The sequence below is a fragment of the Diceros bicornis genome, unplaced genomic scaffold (genome assembly GCF_020826845.1).
Source record: "Diceros bicornis minor isolate mBicDic1 unplaced genomic scaffold, mDicBic1.mat.cur scaffold_202_ctg1, whole genome shotgun sequence".
Taxonomy (NCBI): Eukaryota; Metazoa; Chordata; class Mammalia; order Perissodactyla; family Rhinocerotidae; genus Diceros; species Diceros bicornis.
The window spans coordinates 517006-533792 of record NW_026691092.1 but is presented as its reverse complement, the minus strand read 5'-3'; the positions used below and the strand labels follow the sequence as shown (position 1 = coordinate 533792).

The 16787-nt window shown below is 45.3% G+C and overlaps 2 long non-coding RNA genes across 3 annotated transcripts in view; both read right to left on the bottom strand.

Annotated features, from left to right (window-relative positions):
- Nucleotides 1-6421, bottom strand: part of LOC131402652 (uncharacterized) — a 41856-nt gene extending 35435 nt beyond the window's left edge. The window contains exons 1-3 of one of the 2 annotated variants that reach the window (XR_009218866.1): nucleotides 6353-6421; nucleotides 4060-4210; nucleotides 2387-2710 (exon numbers count right to left, since the gene is read on the bottom strand). This is a non-coding gene — a long non-coding RNA (uncharacterized LOC131402652). The remainder of the gene's footprint in view (nucleotides 1-2386; nucleotides 2711-4059; nucleotides 4211-6352) is intronic. The other variant, XR_009218867.1, reaches the window with a different exon arrangement.
- Nucleotides 6422-8162: 1741 nt separating this feature from the next.
- On the bottom strand, nucleotides 8163-12045 carry LOC131402661 (uncharacterized). Its single transcript, XR_009218876.1, has 4 exons — nucleotides 11964-12045; nucleotides 11137-11228; nucleotides 8599-8634; nucleotides 8163-8228 (listed from the first exon to the last, which is right to left on the bottom strand). It is a non-coding gene; the product is annotated as an uncharacterized LOC131402661 (long non-coding RNA).
- Between the last annotated feature and the right edge of the window lie 4742 nt (nucleotides 12046-16787).

The following is a 16787-nucleotide window of genomic DNA, read 5'->3' as shown; positions in this document are numbered from 1 at the left end:
TAGTAATAGAACACAGAATCCTAAAATATGTGTGGAATAACAAAAGACCTCGAATAGCCAAAGCAATCCTGAGAAGAAAGAACAAAGCTGGAGGCATCACAATCCTAACTTGAAAATATATTACATAGCTATAGTAATCAAAATGGCATGGTACTGGCACACAAGCAGACTCATAGATCAATGGAACAGAACTGAAAGCCCAGAAAGAAAACCACACATCTGTGGTCAGTTAATCTCTGACGAAGGAGCCAAGATCATACAATGAAGAAAGGAAAGTCTCTTCAATAAATGCTGTGGGGAAAACTGGACAGCCACATGCAAAAGAATGAAAGTAGATCATTATCTTCCACCATACACCAAAATTAAAACGAATTGGATAAAAGACTTGAATCTAACACTTGAAACATAAAACTCCTAGAAGAAAACATACGCAGTACAGGATTTGACATTGGTCTTAGCAGCATCTTTTCCAATACCGTGTCTACTCAGGCAAGGGAAAGAAAAGAAAAAATATACAAATGGGACTACATGAGACTAAAAGGATTCTGCAAGGCAAAGGAAACGATGAATAAAACAAAAAGATAGGGCCGGCCCCGTGGCTTAGTGGTTAAGTGCGCGCTCTCTGCTACTGGCGGCCCAGGTTCGGTTCCCAGACGCACATAGACGCACCTCTTGTCCGGCCATGCTGAGGCTGCGTCCCACATACAGCAACTAGAAGGATCTGCAACTATGACATACGACCATCAACTGGGACTTTGGGGAAAAGAAAAAGGAGGAGAATTGGCAACAGATGTTAGTTCAGAGCCGGTCTTCCTCAGAAAAAAAGAGGAGGATTAGCACGGATGTTAGCTCAGGGCTGATCTTCCTCACAAAAACAAAAAAAAATGAAAAGACAACCCACCAACTGGGAGAAAATATTTGCAAATCATATAGCTGACAAGGGGTTAATCTCCAAAATATATAAACAACTCAAACAACCCAACAACAAAAAAAACAGATAATCCAATCTAAAAATGGGCAGAGGATATGAACAGACATTTTTCCAAAGAAGATATACAGAAGGCCAACAGACACATGAAAAGATGTATAACATCACTAATTATTAGGGATATTCAAATCAAAACTACAATGACAGATCACCTTACACCTGTCAGAATGGCTATAATTCCCAAGACAAAAAATAACAAATGTTGGAGAGGATAAGGAGAAAAGGGCACCCTCACACACTGCTGGTGGGAATGCAAACTGGTGCAGCCACCAGGGAAAATAGTATGGAGATTTCTGAAATAATTAAAAATAGAAATACCATACCTTTCAGCTATCCAACTACTGGGTATTTATCCAGAGAAATTGAAATCAACAATTCAAAGAGATTTATGCACCCCTGTGTTCACTGTGGCATTATTCACAATAGCCAAGACATGGAAGCAACCCAAGTGCCCTGCTACAGATGAATGGATAAAGAAGATGTGGTATGTATTATATACAATGGAATACTACTCAGCCAGAAAAAAAAAAAAAAGACAAGATCATCCTGTTTGCAACAACCTGGATGGACCTTGAGGGTATGATGTTAAATGAAATAAGCCAGACAAAGACAAATATGCATGATTTCACTCATATGCAGAAGATAAACATACACAGGGATAAAGAGAACAGATTAGTGGTTACCAGAGGGGATGGGGGCTGGGGGTTGAGTGAAAGAGTTAAAGGGGCACATATGCATGGTGATGGATAAAAGTCAGACTACTTGTGGTGAGCACGATGCAGTCTATACAGAAATTCACAAATAATAATGAACACCTGAAATTACACAATGTTAACACCCTTTAAAATTTCAATAAAATAATGAAAAAAAATAATTCATTCTTTTTTATGGTTGAATAGTATTCAATTGTGGGGATATACCACAATTTGTGTATCCGTTCACCAGTAGATGGACATTTGGGTTGTTTTCCGTTTTTGTCTACTATAAATTGGTTGTTATCAACATGTGTGTACAAGTCTGTGTATAGACATACGGGTTTATTTCCCTTGGATGGATTCCTAGGGGAGGAATGGCTGGGTAGACGTACGTAATTATTAAAGACGCATCCAAGCTATTTTTCACCAGCACTCGATGAGAGTTTCAGTGAATTGACATCTTCAACAACACTTGCTATAGTCAGTCTTTTTAATTTTAGCCATTCTCAAGTATGGTGGAATCTCATGATGACTGTCACTTACATTTCCCCAATGACTCATGTTGTGAAGGAGAAGGCAAGCCACACACAGACTGGGAGAAAACATCTGCAAAACATATCCCTAGAAAAGGACTTGTATTTATAATATATAAAGAGCTCTTATAACCCAATAGTAAGAAGACAAGCAACACGTCATGGCTTACCAGCAGACAGCAGATCAGGCCTGTGATGAGCACCAGGATTCCCGCCAAGCAGATGAGGATGAGGGCCCAGACGGGGTGGTCTGGGGAGACAAGTGCTGGGGTGAGCCACCTCCTGTCATCGCCCCAGGGCTCCTGCTGACCCCACTGTGCCTCAACCGTCCTTGACAAGGGTTGGCCAACTTTCCTCATCATCCAAAACCCTGTGCGCATGGTTCTCTTCGATGAGGCACAGCATCAAGATACTCGCCCCCTACCATGGGCTGGGGCTTCCTGCAGGTTTACTAGGCTTCTCAGTCGAGGTGTCATCTCTGTTGGCAGAATATTCTGGAAGTGAATGAAATGGAGAATGCATGTGAATGTGTTTCACTCTTTTTAATAAAACTTTTTAGACACAGAAAAATAAAGGGAGAGTCTCACAAACATCCATCATCTAATTTAACCATGTATATTCCATCCAATTAAAACAATATTTCATCAATGTATAAATTATTAACACTTGCCACCCTTGATTCATCCCATGTTTTCAATGAAATATTAAAGTCAAGTAAACATCATCATGTTTCACCCCATTTTACTTTCCATCTCTAAAAAGTGAGCACACTTTGCTACAAAATCCAAGACCATTATCACAGAACAAAAGTTTAATAAATTAAACCAAATTCATACCTCTGGGCACAGAGGACTGAATTTGGGGTGGACTATCTTATGACGGCCGGGGGGAGAATGGGTCATCACAGTTGGCAAGCCTATGGGATCTCTCTAAATTTGTAAATTCCCACTCAAAATTGTTCTTCCGTGCCTAGAAACACATTCATCCCCTTCTCCTTTATCTATCTGCTTAATATTCATTTTCTAGGATTAACCTACAATGTAATATCCTGCAGGAAGTCTTCTCTGATTTCCACCTGCAAGTATGAGTTTGTTCACATCAAATAATTGATAATTTTCAATTTTCTATTCTTGTTATTGCCAGCTACAACATAAACTCCAGGAGGGTAGGACACGCAGCACCCAATGGGCATGGGAGGAGGGGTGCAGGTCCCCCTACTTGTACCTCTACCCAGACAACCTCTTAGAGGAGTGCTGTCTGATATGGAGCAGCAACAAGTCTCTTTTTGAATTAAAATTAATTTTAGTTAAATAAAAGAAAAATTCTAGTACCTCAGTAACATTAAAAATCAGTAACAATAAAGACCAGTCACAATACCATCCTTCAAGCACTCAACAGCCACATGCAGCTATGCACTGGACAGCACAGATAGAACATTCCACCACTGCAGAAAGTTCTAGCGCATTGCTGCTCATCTAGAGCGGGACTTGGCAAACTATAGCCTGTGGACCAGAAACCACATCCACCCCCAAACCTGTAAGTCTGCTTCACACACAGCTGGAGGCCCTCACTGACCATCCGGCCAGTGGCTCTCAGTGCAGAGATGAGGAAACAAAAGTCCAGAAAGAGGAGGTGACTAGTTTGAGGTCACAGAGCTGTCTAGGAGAAGGTGAGGGCCTCCCATACTACACTGGTGTCCTTTTCTCTCTCTCAATGGTGGCTAAAGACTGGGGGACTATGCCACCTCCTGCCAGCCTGAGCAAGTTCAATGTTCTCTCAGCCCCAGGCCTCCAGAGTCCCCAGAAAGGCCTCACTTCCTTTCCCAATGACCAGGGAGCCTTACCATCCCCAAGGACACTCTTCCTGTCCAGGGTCAAGTTCTGCAGCTGGGTACCATTCTGGGTCAGCCACAGGAATTCCTCATAGATGGCAACTCTGTCCAGTCTCTGTGCCAAGGCGGCAAGGTACACAGGGAGTCCACTCCAGTGTGGTTACTGTGGGGGACAGACCTGGAAGGGCACAAAGGATAATCAAGGGTGTCTGGAATTCTACCCTGAATCTAGATTCCCTGCTTCTGGGTCCTGTCCAAGAGAACTTTCTGCAATAATGTAAACATTTGTCTGCACTACCAAATACACTCATTATTAGCCTCATGTTGTTATCGAGCACTTAAAATGTGGCTAGTGTGTGTGAGTGAGGAACTGAATTTCTCATGTAATTTCATTTCAAGTAATTAATTTATAAATAAATAACTACAGGGAGAACATTTTTGAAACTTTGGAGTAAGGACTTCTGCAAATGCATAAAAACAATGAGAACACTGGTAAAAATGGTCGAAATCATCTTTTCAGAAGTCTAGAAATTAATCAAAGGCTTGTAAGAATCTGAGGAGGGTTTAGTGAAGACACACGGTGGAATCTTGATACAGGGAGCAAAATCTGTGGCACTATAACTTGCACTATTCCCATCCTGCTCTCACAACATCCTCCATGACTGTGAAAACCGTCAGTCTCAGAACCATGGTGGCTGAGACAACCCGCAGCACAGCAGCCATAGTGGGTGTGGAGCTCTGAAAAGACCCCTCCCCACCCAACTGCAACTAGCTGACCTGCCTGGCAGCTCCCCGAAAACGCCCCATGTTCAGGGCTTGTCGTTACTTGAGTCAGAGCTTGCCCAGGATGGAAAGTCTGTCCCCAAGGCACTTGCTAAAAACAATCAGGGCTAATTGTTTTCTATTGTAGTTGCCAGAGGGAGTGATACCAGGAGAGGCAGGCAAGAGGTGAGCCAACAACTTAGAAGAAAAATTGGGGGAATGAGATGTCCACAGGGGGCTTTGAAAAGCTCCAGTGTATTTGTGGGCCTCTAGAAGGCCACAAGGGCTCAGGGATGTGGCACGCCCAGGACAGACTTGAGAACGTCTGAATCTCTCACCTCTAGTTGGAGGGGTGGCTTAATATCTGAAAACTGATTATGTAATACACCATATTAATAGAATAACCGCCAATACCACGTAATCTCGGCCATATACATAGAAAAGAATTTCACAAAATACAACACCCTTCATGCCTAAAAAACAAAACACTCAACAAATTAGGAATAGAAAGAAACTTTCTCAACCTATAAATAGCATCGATGAAAAACCCACGGTTAACACCATATTCAATGGTGAAAGACTGAAAATTTCCCCCTAAGACCAGGGACAAGACATTGATGTCTTCCCTCATCTGATATGTTAATCACAGGTACTAGAGGTTCTGATGAGGGCAATTAGGCAAGAAAAAGGAATAAAAGAAACCCAGATTGGAAGGGAAGAGGTAAAACTATTTGTTTTGCACAGGAGAAGATATTGTATATAGAAAAACCTAAAAAATACACCCCCCGACACACACACAATATGTGAATCGTATCCCAAGAGGTGTGTAAATAATTTAAATTGCCCCATGTGGTTAGTGGCTCCACTATTGGAGAGCACAGTTAGACTGCTGATATTTGTTGAAAGTCTCCAGAAGAGGAGGAGGAGGAGGATGCTGGAGGTTGGTGGCCCCAAATGTTAATGCTTTTCTCAACTCCCGAAAACCTATGGAAGGAGATGGTAGGATTAGCTGACAGGGATGTGGGGGAGACTGGGCACCATGTCAGTGACTTCCAGATCAAGGATATGTTACGGGAGCTCAGAGCCATCAGCCACCAACTCAGCCAATGCTTCCAATCTCCTCAACCTACACCAAGTCGGTGACCAGGCAGGAGTGGAATATGTCTCACAGCTGGCTGCCTCTGTAGAGCTTGGTGACCTAGAACAAACGCGAGGGAGAGTGGGTGAGAGGTCTCCTGGGGATGCAGGGGGCCACTGGAGCCAGTGAAAGATCACAGATCTTGGGGCAAGGGAGACCTGACTTCAAATCCTGGCTCTGCCCCTAACACATTGTGTGATCTTAGGCACAATACTCCCCTTTCTGAGCTTCAGTTTACCCATGTGAGAAATGGGGAAGGCAGCTAGGACATCACCTCTGGAAACTGAGAGAACCCAGACACGCAGGGAAAGTGAAGGATTGAAACAACCAGGTAACAGACGTAAGTCAGGCGGAGGAATGAGGGTGCCTTCAGGGCAAGGAGAGACGGGACAGGGGAGACCCCACCTGGTCCTGGGTGTCCCTCAGCAGGGCGGCGTACTCCGAGGATGTGGGCTCCGGGTTGCTGAGGTTCCAGCTGATGCTGGGGAAATGCAGCTGGTGTTCTCTCTGCATGCATAAACTCCAGGGTGCAGAGCCTGGAGCCACCGAGAGGAAGAGCAGACACGTGGAGACTCTCAGCTCCCAGCACAGAGGCATGGAGGCCCACGGGGTCAGGGCGGTGGGTGCAGACAACGTCCACACTGGTGGCTTCCCCATCCTTCTCAGGCCTGGGGAGAGAGGGACGTGGGGACTCTAGAGAGAGGTCCTGAAACCTCTGGGGTGGGGGCCAGAACAGGAAGGAGGAAATGGAAGGACAGGGGGGAGACAGAGAGGGGTGGTCACAAAAGTGGTCATTAGGGGCAAATGCTCAGGGGAGGGTCTTACCTGAGGGAGAACAGTCTGCAACTCAAAGAGAAGAGGCCCAGGCTGCTCTTCTTCAACAAGGATCCAGCTGGGGAGGAAGGAGGAGGAGGAGGAGCAGGAGGGACAGGGGTTGGGGGAGGGGCTGGTTGGGATTTAACCCAAAAGGAGCTGCTGGGACCAGGGTCTCCCCAGGCTCTGCAGGACCCTCTCAGTGGAGTGGAACGTGGCTGAGCCGTTGCTCCTGTCTGATGAATACCAGAGGGTGGAGATGGGGAAGGTGACTATGAGGGTCTTCAGGTTGTGCCCCAGAGCTGCAAAACGAGAGGGAGAGCAACGGCCATCACTGAGAGCTGGCCTGAGACCACACCAGAGTCCTGCACTCATTATCATCTGTCATCTTCTCTCCCAGTGGCACCACCACCCACCCGTGTGGTCACCCAAGTCAGAACCAGCACATCTGCTCAGCTCCTCCTCCCTCCCAGTAACACAAATTCCAGTTGCACACTGGTCCTCACATACACTCCCTCTCTCCATCCCTGTCCCAGCTTAGGTGTTAACTTCCTTCACCTGGACCAACACCCCAGCAGGCTCACTGGATGCTCTGTCTAAAGGATGTTCTACATGGACTACTAGAAGGATCTTTCTGAAATGAATACCTCACTAGGACCACCACTGCTCTAGTACCACCCGTGGCTCCCTATGACCTTCAGTGTTAGTTCAACCTTCTTGACCTGGCACTCAAGGCTCTACTCAATCTGGCTCCTGCTCACCTTTCAGTCTCATTTTATCCATGTACTGCGGGTTAAACTTCATGCTTCATGCAACCCAAATTCGTTTCAATTATCCCCATATGCCATGTTGTTTCTGGCTGCAGCCTTTGCTCATGGAATCCCCTCTGCCAGGAAAACTCTTCATCCTCTATTTGCCAGGGTCCCTCCTAGTCATTCTTAAAGACTCCATTCAGGTGAAACTTTCTCTAGCAAGCTCTTCCCCTCCAAATGATGCCAGGTGCCTCTCCCCGAAACCTCCCACATTGTACTATAATGGTGTGTTAATTTCATAAGACTAGGGGCTCTCTGAGGGCTGACCTTAGACTGAATCGTTGGTATAATCTATAATCTATAATTTGTGATCAGCATGATTGCCCTAAAACCAGAATTTCACACCCTGGCTTCCCAGCTCCTGGATCACAACTGGCTGGTGGAGGAGTGGGGCCGGAGAGCTTCTCTTGGGAAGGAAAAGGGGCCCCCAGATACCTGTGGTGGCTTCTGGTGGCACAGGTGATGATGAAGTATGCAGGGACGTGGTGTCTGGCTCAGGAGCTGTGGTGAGGGCTGTCTCAGGGAGGGACAGAGTGGGAGGAGCCCCCAGGCTCACCCGGGCTCCAGCAGTGGCTGTGCCAGGACCACCATTCACAGGTGAAGCATACATGAGAGTGAGGGGAGGGGTGACTGTGTGAGTAGAGGGATGAGCAAGCCTGTGGATGAGAGGAGCCCAAGAGAGTGAGATAGGTGAACAAGAGAGACTGAACACAGAGGAGAGACAGATGGACGGGAAGAAAACTGGACAGACGGATGGGATACCTGGAAAAGGAGGACCAAGGGCGGGGCTTCAGGAGAATTAAAGTGAAAACCACGTGGGGTCAGAATGTGGTGGAGAACACGTCTGTGTCTAAGGCTTTCTCACACTGGGCTGGGACTCTCCACCAGAACCCGGGAGGGAGAGAAGGGATGAATTAGGGCCCTTCCAGGTGCTTCCCTCACCAAGGACAGCGGGTGAAGGAGAACAAGTGCTCCCCAGCCCCAAATGCGGACGGGACCCAGGATGTCAGGGCCAGGAATACTCACTGGTGGTAGTCGGGGCTGCAGCTCCATAGGTGTAATCTGTGGAGAGAAGGCGAGAGGAGCTGAGCAAGAGTTGGGGTGAACATAAAGGATTAAGGGAGAGGGAGGATGTAGGGAGCTTGGTGGGGAAAGCAGAGGGGAAGAGGGGAGTGGTGTTCAGGGGGGGAGGCAACGAGATGGAAGGTGGCTGGACCCAGTGATCACACAGTGATGAGAAGACTGATCTCAGACCAGGAGCATAGAGAGATGGATCATAGCTCACTTTAGAGCAACGGAGGCAACACAGAACTCTGACTGGGAGAGAGAGTGTGGCTGTAGCACAGCCCCTCACCACTGATGTAGAGGCTGTCCCCGTCCAGGGTGAGGGAGCCCAGGTGGGTGACGCCCTGGGTCTCATGGCTCGGCTCCCAGTAGAGTCACTCTCTGTCCAGCCCTGGACCAGCCACCTTCCATCTCGTTGCCTCTCTGAAGTGGAAGGTGCAGATGATGTCCACCCCAGTGGCTGCCCCACCCTTCTCAAGCCTGGGGGAGGGAGAACCTGGGGACATGGAATACTGAGCAGGGGTCCTTCTGGGTGTGGAAAGCGAGAGAGTGGAAGGGAGGAGTCTGAGGGAGAGGCTGAAGGGGGCTGCTCTGATGTCTGGAGAGGCTCTCCTCGGTGTCTCCCATGTGAGACAACCCCCTCACAAGTAAGGCCTGACTTCCTGTAGGATGTGGAGCGGGGCCTGTGAGTGACAAAGAGGGGTGAACACACAGACCTGAGTGAGGGGGCGCCTGCAGGTCTGCACGGACAGCAGCAAGGAGCACAGTCACTGCCCTGTGCCATCTGACACATGCAGGCAAGAAAGTACCGTTACGTTCTCTCGGTTCTACACTCCAAGGTCTTTTCTTTCTACTTCTTTCCTACTCCACAGCCATCACCCAGGCCTAGGGAACAATCATCTTATTCCTAATCTTATTCCCAGTACCTTGCATCTTGCCTCTTAAGTCTACATTTAAACATGAAGTCCATTTGAACCAAGGTGCTTAGACCAAACGCTAATCACATCATCCTTCTACTTGCATCTCTCCAGAGTCTTCCCACTGGTCTTAGAACAGAATCCCAAGTCACCCCTGATCTGGTCCTGCCTGTCCCCCATCGCCGGCGTGGCTCACACCCCTCCCCCTGTGTTGACTCGGCTCAGCCATCCCTCTTCTCAGTTCATGGACACACCAGGCTCTCTGCTTCAGGGGTGTCCTCATGCGGGTCCCTCTGTCTGAAACGCTCTCTTGAACACACTCCCACACCCTCACTCCAGTCTAACCCTCCAACTAGCTAAATCCAGTCCCAACTCTAGCTCTCAAGCTAAATATCAGTCCTTCTCAAGAGCGCTTCCCTGCCCCCTCAGGTTGAGACCCCTTGTGCCAAACTCCCACATCACTCTCATCATTAACTGTCTAAAATCCAAATTCCCAAATACAATATAAATTCCACGGAGGTGGGACAAGGTCTCTCTGGTTCTCCAGGTCCCCATGCATGTGGCCCAGGGCCTGGTTCATCAGATGAGGAACCATCCCGGTTTGTCTAGGACTGCCCTGGTTTGAACACTAAACGTCCTGTGTCCTGGAAAACCCCTCTGTCCTGAGTAAACAAGGATGGAGGGTCACCATAAATTATACACTCAAAGACTATCTATTGCATGACAAGCACACATTCCCCTCAAGAACCTCACAGGAAAGCTAGAATGAAAAAGGCACACACACATACACACACAATTAGTAGAGGCCAACAACTAAATACAAAATTACTTAACAAGATTCTCTGCAACGTGAATCACCAGACCGTTATTTCAGAAAAGTTTCAAGAAACAAAGTTAATTCCCTTTAGAAGGCAAGGTGATGAGGACAGTCTTTTTAGAGACTAGTGCCCTGCCCTTCAATCTACAGCGTTGCTTAGTACTCCTCCAAATGATTTGAAATGTCATAAAGAAAAAAATGTTCAAAATAAATCTGGCTACTGGCAAACTCAATGTTAAATTTGTTATTAATATAAAGAAGTTTCAATCATCTTTTTCCCTGAATGCTCCTATATTTCAAATTTTTGTGGAGGATTTATAGGACTTTAGAAGTCAAGTTGAATGGGTCTAAGGAATGTTGCTGAGTATCCCTGCTAATATTTCATGGGATGTGTTCTAATACTACATACACACGCAAAACATTTCTGTATTTATATTATATATAAATCCTGACTATTGAGTATTATGCAATGCAAGTAAATCTATATTTTCTACTATAATACACATTTGCAGTTATTTACATTTGTTTTATGTGTTCTTATTTGCATATAACTGTACTTACTGAAATATTTACCACACAGAACCACACACAGCTTACCATCTTTCCCTTGAATATAATCCATCCAACATCAATAATTTTTCTCAAGATACCCTCACTCTCAGTGTCCATGTGGTGACAACCTGAGCCCAGGAAAGCCCACTAGCAGGTCTTCTGCACAGCGGAGGCTGCCGGAACCTGTTGGTACCAGGTCCACAGGGTACTCACCTGGTCACACAGAAATCCATGGATCAGCGAGCACAGGTGGACTCTGAGCCTGCTTTCACCTCAAACTTGAGCTCCACAGATGCTTTTCGTGTCTGAGGGGGGAAAAAAAGCGCAAACAAGCTTTTGAAGCCTTTTATAGGGTGTTGGATGGAAAGGTCACCCAATTCACCTTTCTTTTTTGTATTTACTGATTTAACTGTAACTGTTGGCTGAGACTGGATTTTCCCGATTCCTATGCAGTCACCTGCTCCCCAAGATGGGAGGAAGTAGCTTCGTGCTGTGTGCACTTGTGTCGCTCAACTCACTTGGCTGGACAGAGACTTTTTGGTGACTCTGGACCCTTTAAACAAGCTTGTCCTTTAGGGACCCTGTAAGTGACTCGCTGACTTGTAAACAATTTTCACACTTCATTCAGGGCCCGGGAGATTTTCAGGCCCTGGAGCAGCTTTCCCAACCTCGGCACCACTGACATTTGGGGCCGGATGATTCTCTGTCGGGCCGTCCTGGGCCCTGGAGGACGCTGAGCAGCATCCCTGCCTCCCCCTCTAGATGCCAGGAGCGCCCCCATTAGTAACAACCCAAACACCGCCTCCAGACGCGGATAAGCCCCCTGGGGACAAAATCACACGGAGGACGGTGACGGGGACTCTGAGGAGGGGCCGGCGGCGCCCGGAGCCGGGAGGAACAGCAGCCTCGGGCGCCCTGAGCGAACAGCCCGGGGAAACGGGGCTCCGGGGGGACGCGGGGACGCCGGGCCCTGACAGGGCTGCCCGCGGCCCAGGCCCCTCCGTCGACCGCGACCGGAGACGGGACCGCCCGCCACTCACCGCGCCTCGCCCCTTCGGCCGAAGGTCCACGGGAATCCCGTCCGCGCCGAGAAGACTGGACACACCGCGCAGACCTCCCGCTCCATCCAGGGCGCCGCCCGCGCTTCCGCTTCCGGTCTCGGGCGGGCGTTCTGGGAGGACGGACGTTTGGGGGCTCTGGGTTGAGGCGGCGTGGGGGGCGGAGCAGGGCGGGGCCGCGCACCCCAGCCTCGGGGGAGGTGTCTAGTTTCTAGAGTTAATGTGAGGCCGGGCCTCGGGCTGGGTCAGCACCAGGGACAGGGACCAGGTCTAGGGGCGGGGCTGTGGGTGGAAACCAGTTCTAGGGGCGGGGCTGTGGGCGGGGACAAGGGTGCGGGCGGGGCAAGGGGCGGGACCAGGCTGTGGGCGGAGCCAGGCCCGAGCGTTGTGCGGAGACCAGTTCCAGGGGCGGGAGGAGGTGGGGGTGGGGCTGGAATAAGTCTGGCCGACTTCACAGTGGGAGGAAATCAGCTCCAGGGGCGGGGCTGGAGGCGGGGCTTTACGTGGACCCTTGACTATACAGGTAGCTGGATGTTGAACAACTTTTCTTCATTCCTTTCCTCACGTTTATACAACCTCATAGAATGATGTGCCCATATTTAGAATTACAAATTTTTTGTGCGTGTTTGCTGTTCTTAATTTCGTTAAAAAATTGGATCATATATTCACATTTCTCTACAACTTGCTGTCCCAAGCCAGTAGATAAGGATATAACGCTATTTTAATTTTAAAAATCTGGGGGGAGGGAGGCCACTACGTCGTAGATACACGTATAGGAAAACTTCAAATAGTGGTGCAAAGTCAGTAAAATATTCTCACTCTACCACTGTCTCCCAGTCCTTTTGCACAGAGATAAACATCCTTTTCTCCTCTATCCTTCCAGACATACTGTGTATATGTGGGCCTGTGTATATGTTCAAGCCCAAGAGGGATGTCCCCAAGCAAAACCTGAAGCCCATGAATTGTCTCATGCGTCAGAAGTTACTGAAAAGAGATTTAAATTTCTGGTGGAAGGAGATGAACCAGTGATGAATCCATAGGAAGACAACAAAGAAATAAGAGAATTTTACCATTTAAAAGGTCAAAGGACAAAGTGAGAAAGAAAATGTGTTCATAATATCTGATGTAGCACATCTCTGGATAAGATTCGTATGCTATAAAATGGTAAACACTTATGTCATAAAACAGTAGACATTGAATTTTGATTTATCCTAATTCATTAAATAGTTATATTGGGCAAGGGGAATTATGTTTTTAATGTATGTAAGAACTCTTCATGCTGATTGTTTCAGAGAAGAAAGAAACTATAAATAGTCAAAAGATGAAAAATGAAAAAGTGTATGAGTAGCTAATATAGAAATATAGATTTTCAACCAGAAAATTAAAGTTGTTTTTGGAACCAGAGTCAAGAGTGGGGAAGGTAGATTTCATTATAAGGCTTGAAGTATTATTTGAGAGATGTGCGTATAGACACACACACACACACACACACACACACACACACACGGAAGCCTGAATTTGTATTCCAAAGTGATCATCTAACTCTACAAATAATTTGTAAAAAGGAATCACTTTACAACAGTAGAACATATTTTGAAAACTACCAACTTCAAGCATAAAAAAAGCTCTCATCATCCCGGTAGAAAAATGAGTGGGGCATCACTTTCCAACTGACATGGTGATAGGCATTTGACATACATTACTCTTAAGTATTTTCACAGCAACCCATAGGAAGATGGTATTATCTATCTCCATTTTGCAGATGAGGAAACTGATGACAGCATATTGCTAAAATTTTCATATAATTTCTCAATAGATGTTGTTTTATGTTAAAATTGTTTATTGAATTTTCTTTTCATTAATAAAACGATATATGCCATTCTTACAAATAAGCAAAGGGTGTGTAAAAACAATTTAGCAAAACGACAGTTTTCTTTTGATGTAATTAAATATGACAATCACTTTATTATTTTTCTGCTCTCTGCCTCACATCTAGGAAGATACTTCCTATCCTAAAGGCTTACTAGAAAACTCTACTAAAAATCAAGTATCAGGGAATACCCATATTATGCAAGGTTCCTGAATACATGCAAAAAAAGCCATTATAACAACTTTTTGTACAAAAATCTAAGATCATTCATGAACTGATAACAACACAAATCATGATTAGGCAAGGTATTTCTGTAGAATGACAAATATTTAAACTTTAGACATTTAGAAAGTAGTTCATTACAGTAACTAATGTGTAGAAGGAGAATTTTTTCAAACTCACTAAGTGCCAGGAAAACGTTTGACAAAATGCACTGCAATATTATTCACAATAGCCAAGAGATGCAAACTACCTAATTGTGCATCTGTGGGTGAAATGATGAAGAAAATCTGGGGCATCTGTACAATGGAATATTATTCAGCCTTAAAAAGGAAAGAAATCCTGTATTCAGAATTGCTTGCCCGGATCATTTCAGTAGTCATGTGCTTTCTTGCTTAGTCCCCTCTGGTCCATTCGCCAACCAGAAACCAGGGTGATCCTTTTACAATGTAAGCGCCACGACCTCTAATGGATCCCTAAAAGAGACTTCGGAGGTAGGCTGCCTGGGTACCAGCTGTGTGACCTTGGACAATTATATAACCTCTAATATTCCTCATCCATACAATAGGGGTTAATAGTATTGTCTCCATAGCATTGTTGTGAGGATTAAATGAGTGAATACATGTCAGATGCCTAGAATGTGCCTGGCACATGGTAAGGCAACATGAAAAATTTAACTGTAATTATAACCAAATTAAATATTGTGATGGCCTATTAATTAAGTTGAACCATATGAAATTTCTAATATTCACCCATTTTGACCCATTATTATGGTTGAATAAATGATAAAACTCAGTCTAGGCAGGTTGTGTAGAGTCCAAAAGGATTGGATAAATGAAAATATTATTAGAAAAAATAAGCTGAAATAGATGGCTTTGCAATTTACAAAGCAGTTTCTCATACTTTGTTTCATTTAATCTCTATAGAATGCTTTTCAGGGTATTATTACCACTGTCTGTGAAGGAGTAACTGACTTGCCCCAAATCACACCACATTAAATAACACAATTAGAGTGGAAACATCATTTCGAGTATAAATCCCATATGATATTTTGTTTTCCTTTCGTAATATCATCCGTCCTCTCAAGAAAGTGATGAAATAATGCAGATTCATAGGAACTTAGTCTTAAGGAGACATACTCTCAGATTATCAACACTATGTCTTTGAAACAGGGGTGTTGCGAGAAGAAACATGGGACCCATGCTTTCTGGGTTTTCAAGTCCATGCTTAGAGTTCTGGGAAAGAGTAAAAGAAGGGAAAGAGTGAAAAATAGTCCAGAATGAAAAATGTTTGACATATATATAACTTTATTGATCACCTCAGGATTCTCTTTTTGTTTATGGTCTGTGTCACCCTACTAGAATATAAATGCTCTTAGGGTAGATCACTGATATCTTGCAGCAAGTGGTAGGCGCTGAGTAAATATTTATTAAAGGAATGAAAGTGGCCTTGAATACATCTGCTCTTGACTCACCAGAGAACAGCCCCATACTAGGCAAATGGCATCATTAGTAAAATTTTAAAAATCATATCTTTATTAACTCGTAACCATGGATTCAAGGCTCCCATTTATTTCATACTTTCAAAGTACGGAAGAATTCTGGTGTATTGGGGAATGTTTCCACAGCCTTGCTGTAAAAAAAAGCAAGACATTGCTTTAAAGCATTGATTGCTGGTTCCAGCAGGGCCCATCTCTATACTTACCTCTAAACAATTAACTATAGATTTGTTATCCCAATGAACAGCGATTTGGTATGGAACCTGTTTTATCAGTGTCATGCAAAAGTAGACATTTGATATGTCTTTAAGTGGTGATATGGATAATAATGTTGATGCAGAAGAAGACAACTAAAAATTCTCTCTGATCTTTGTTAAGTGTATCTGGGTGAAGGATATCTTGGAATCACTGGATTTCAGACCTCAAAAAGACTCATCCAACTCTTCATGTTACAGGTGAAGAAAACGAGGTCTAAAGAAGTTGAGAGATTTGACCAGGACTAATTCCTGGGACTAGAGAGAGATGCTCTGATTCTCAGCTGGCTACATTGTCATAGCATCTCCAGCTCCAAACAGCCAAGAGAAGCAAGTCTGTTGATTTCCAGGTAGAAGTGATTCCCCTGCACGTTTTTACTTTCTCTCTCTTAGATGCCTGCTCTGCCCTGACAAGGAATTTATCTGGTGTTTACGCTACACTTAAGAAGAGGAAAATGCTCCTGGCAAACATTATTGTGATTCAGTGTGGCACTGGAGAGCACAGTCATGAAAAAATGAGAATCAAAAAGTAAGAGGTAAGTAATATTAGAGAAGAAGAGAAAATCTATTATTTGAGTGGGACATAACTTATAAAGTTTACAACTGGTAAATAAGTTGAGGAATGTGAAAGGAAGCTAGATTCCTATATGAAACATCAAAAATACTGTTACATGAGCAAGAATTAGTTTAAACACAAAGGAAAAGAAAGGGTGAGTCCACTCTCTCCTCCTGACCTGGGACGCCCATTGTTTCCTGCCCTTGGACATTAGAGGTGCTGGTTCTCAGGCCTTCAGACTTCAGCTGAGTTATACCACCAGCTTTTCTGGTTCTCCAGCTTGCAGATGCCAGATTGTGGGACTTCTCTGCCTCCATAACCTCGTGAACCAATTCCTGTAATACATCTCCACATCTCTATGTTTATATATATTCTATTTCTATTTCTCTAGACAACCGTGACTAATACA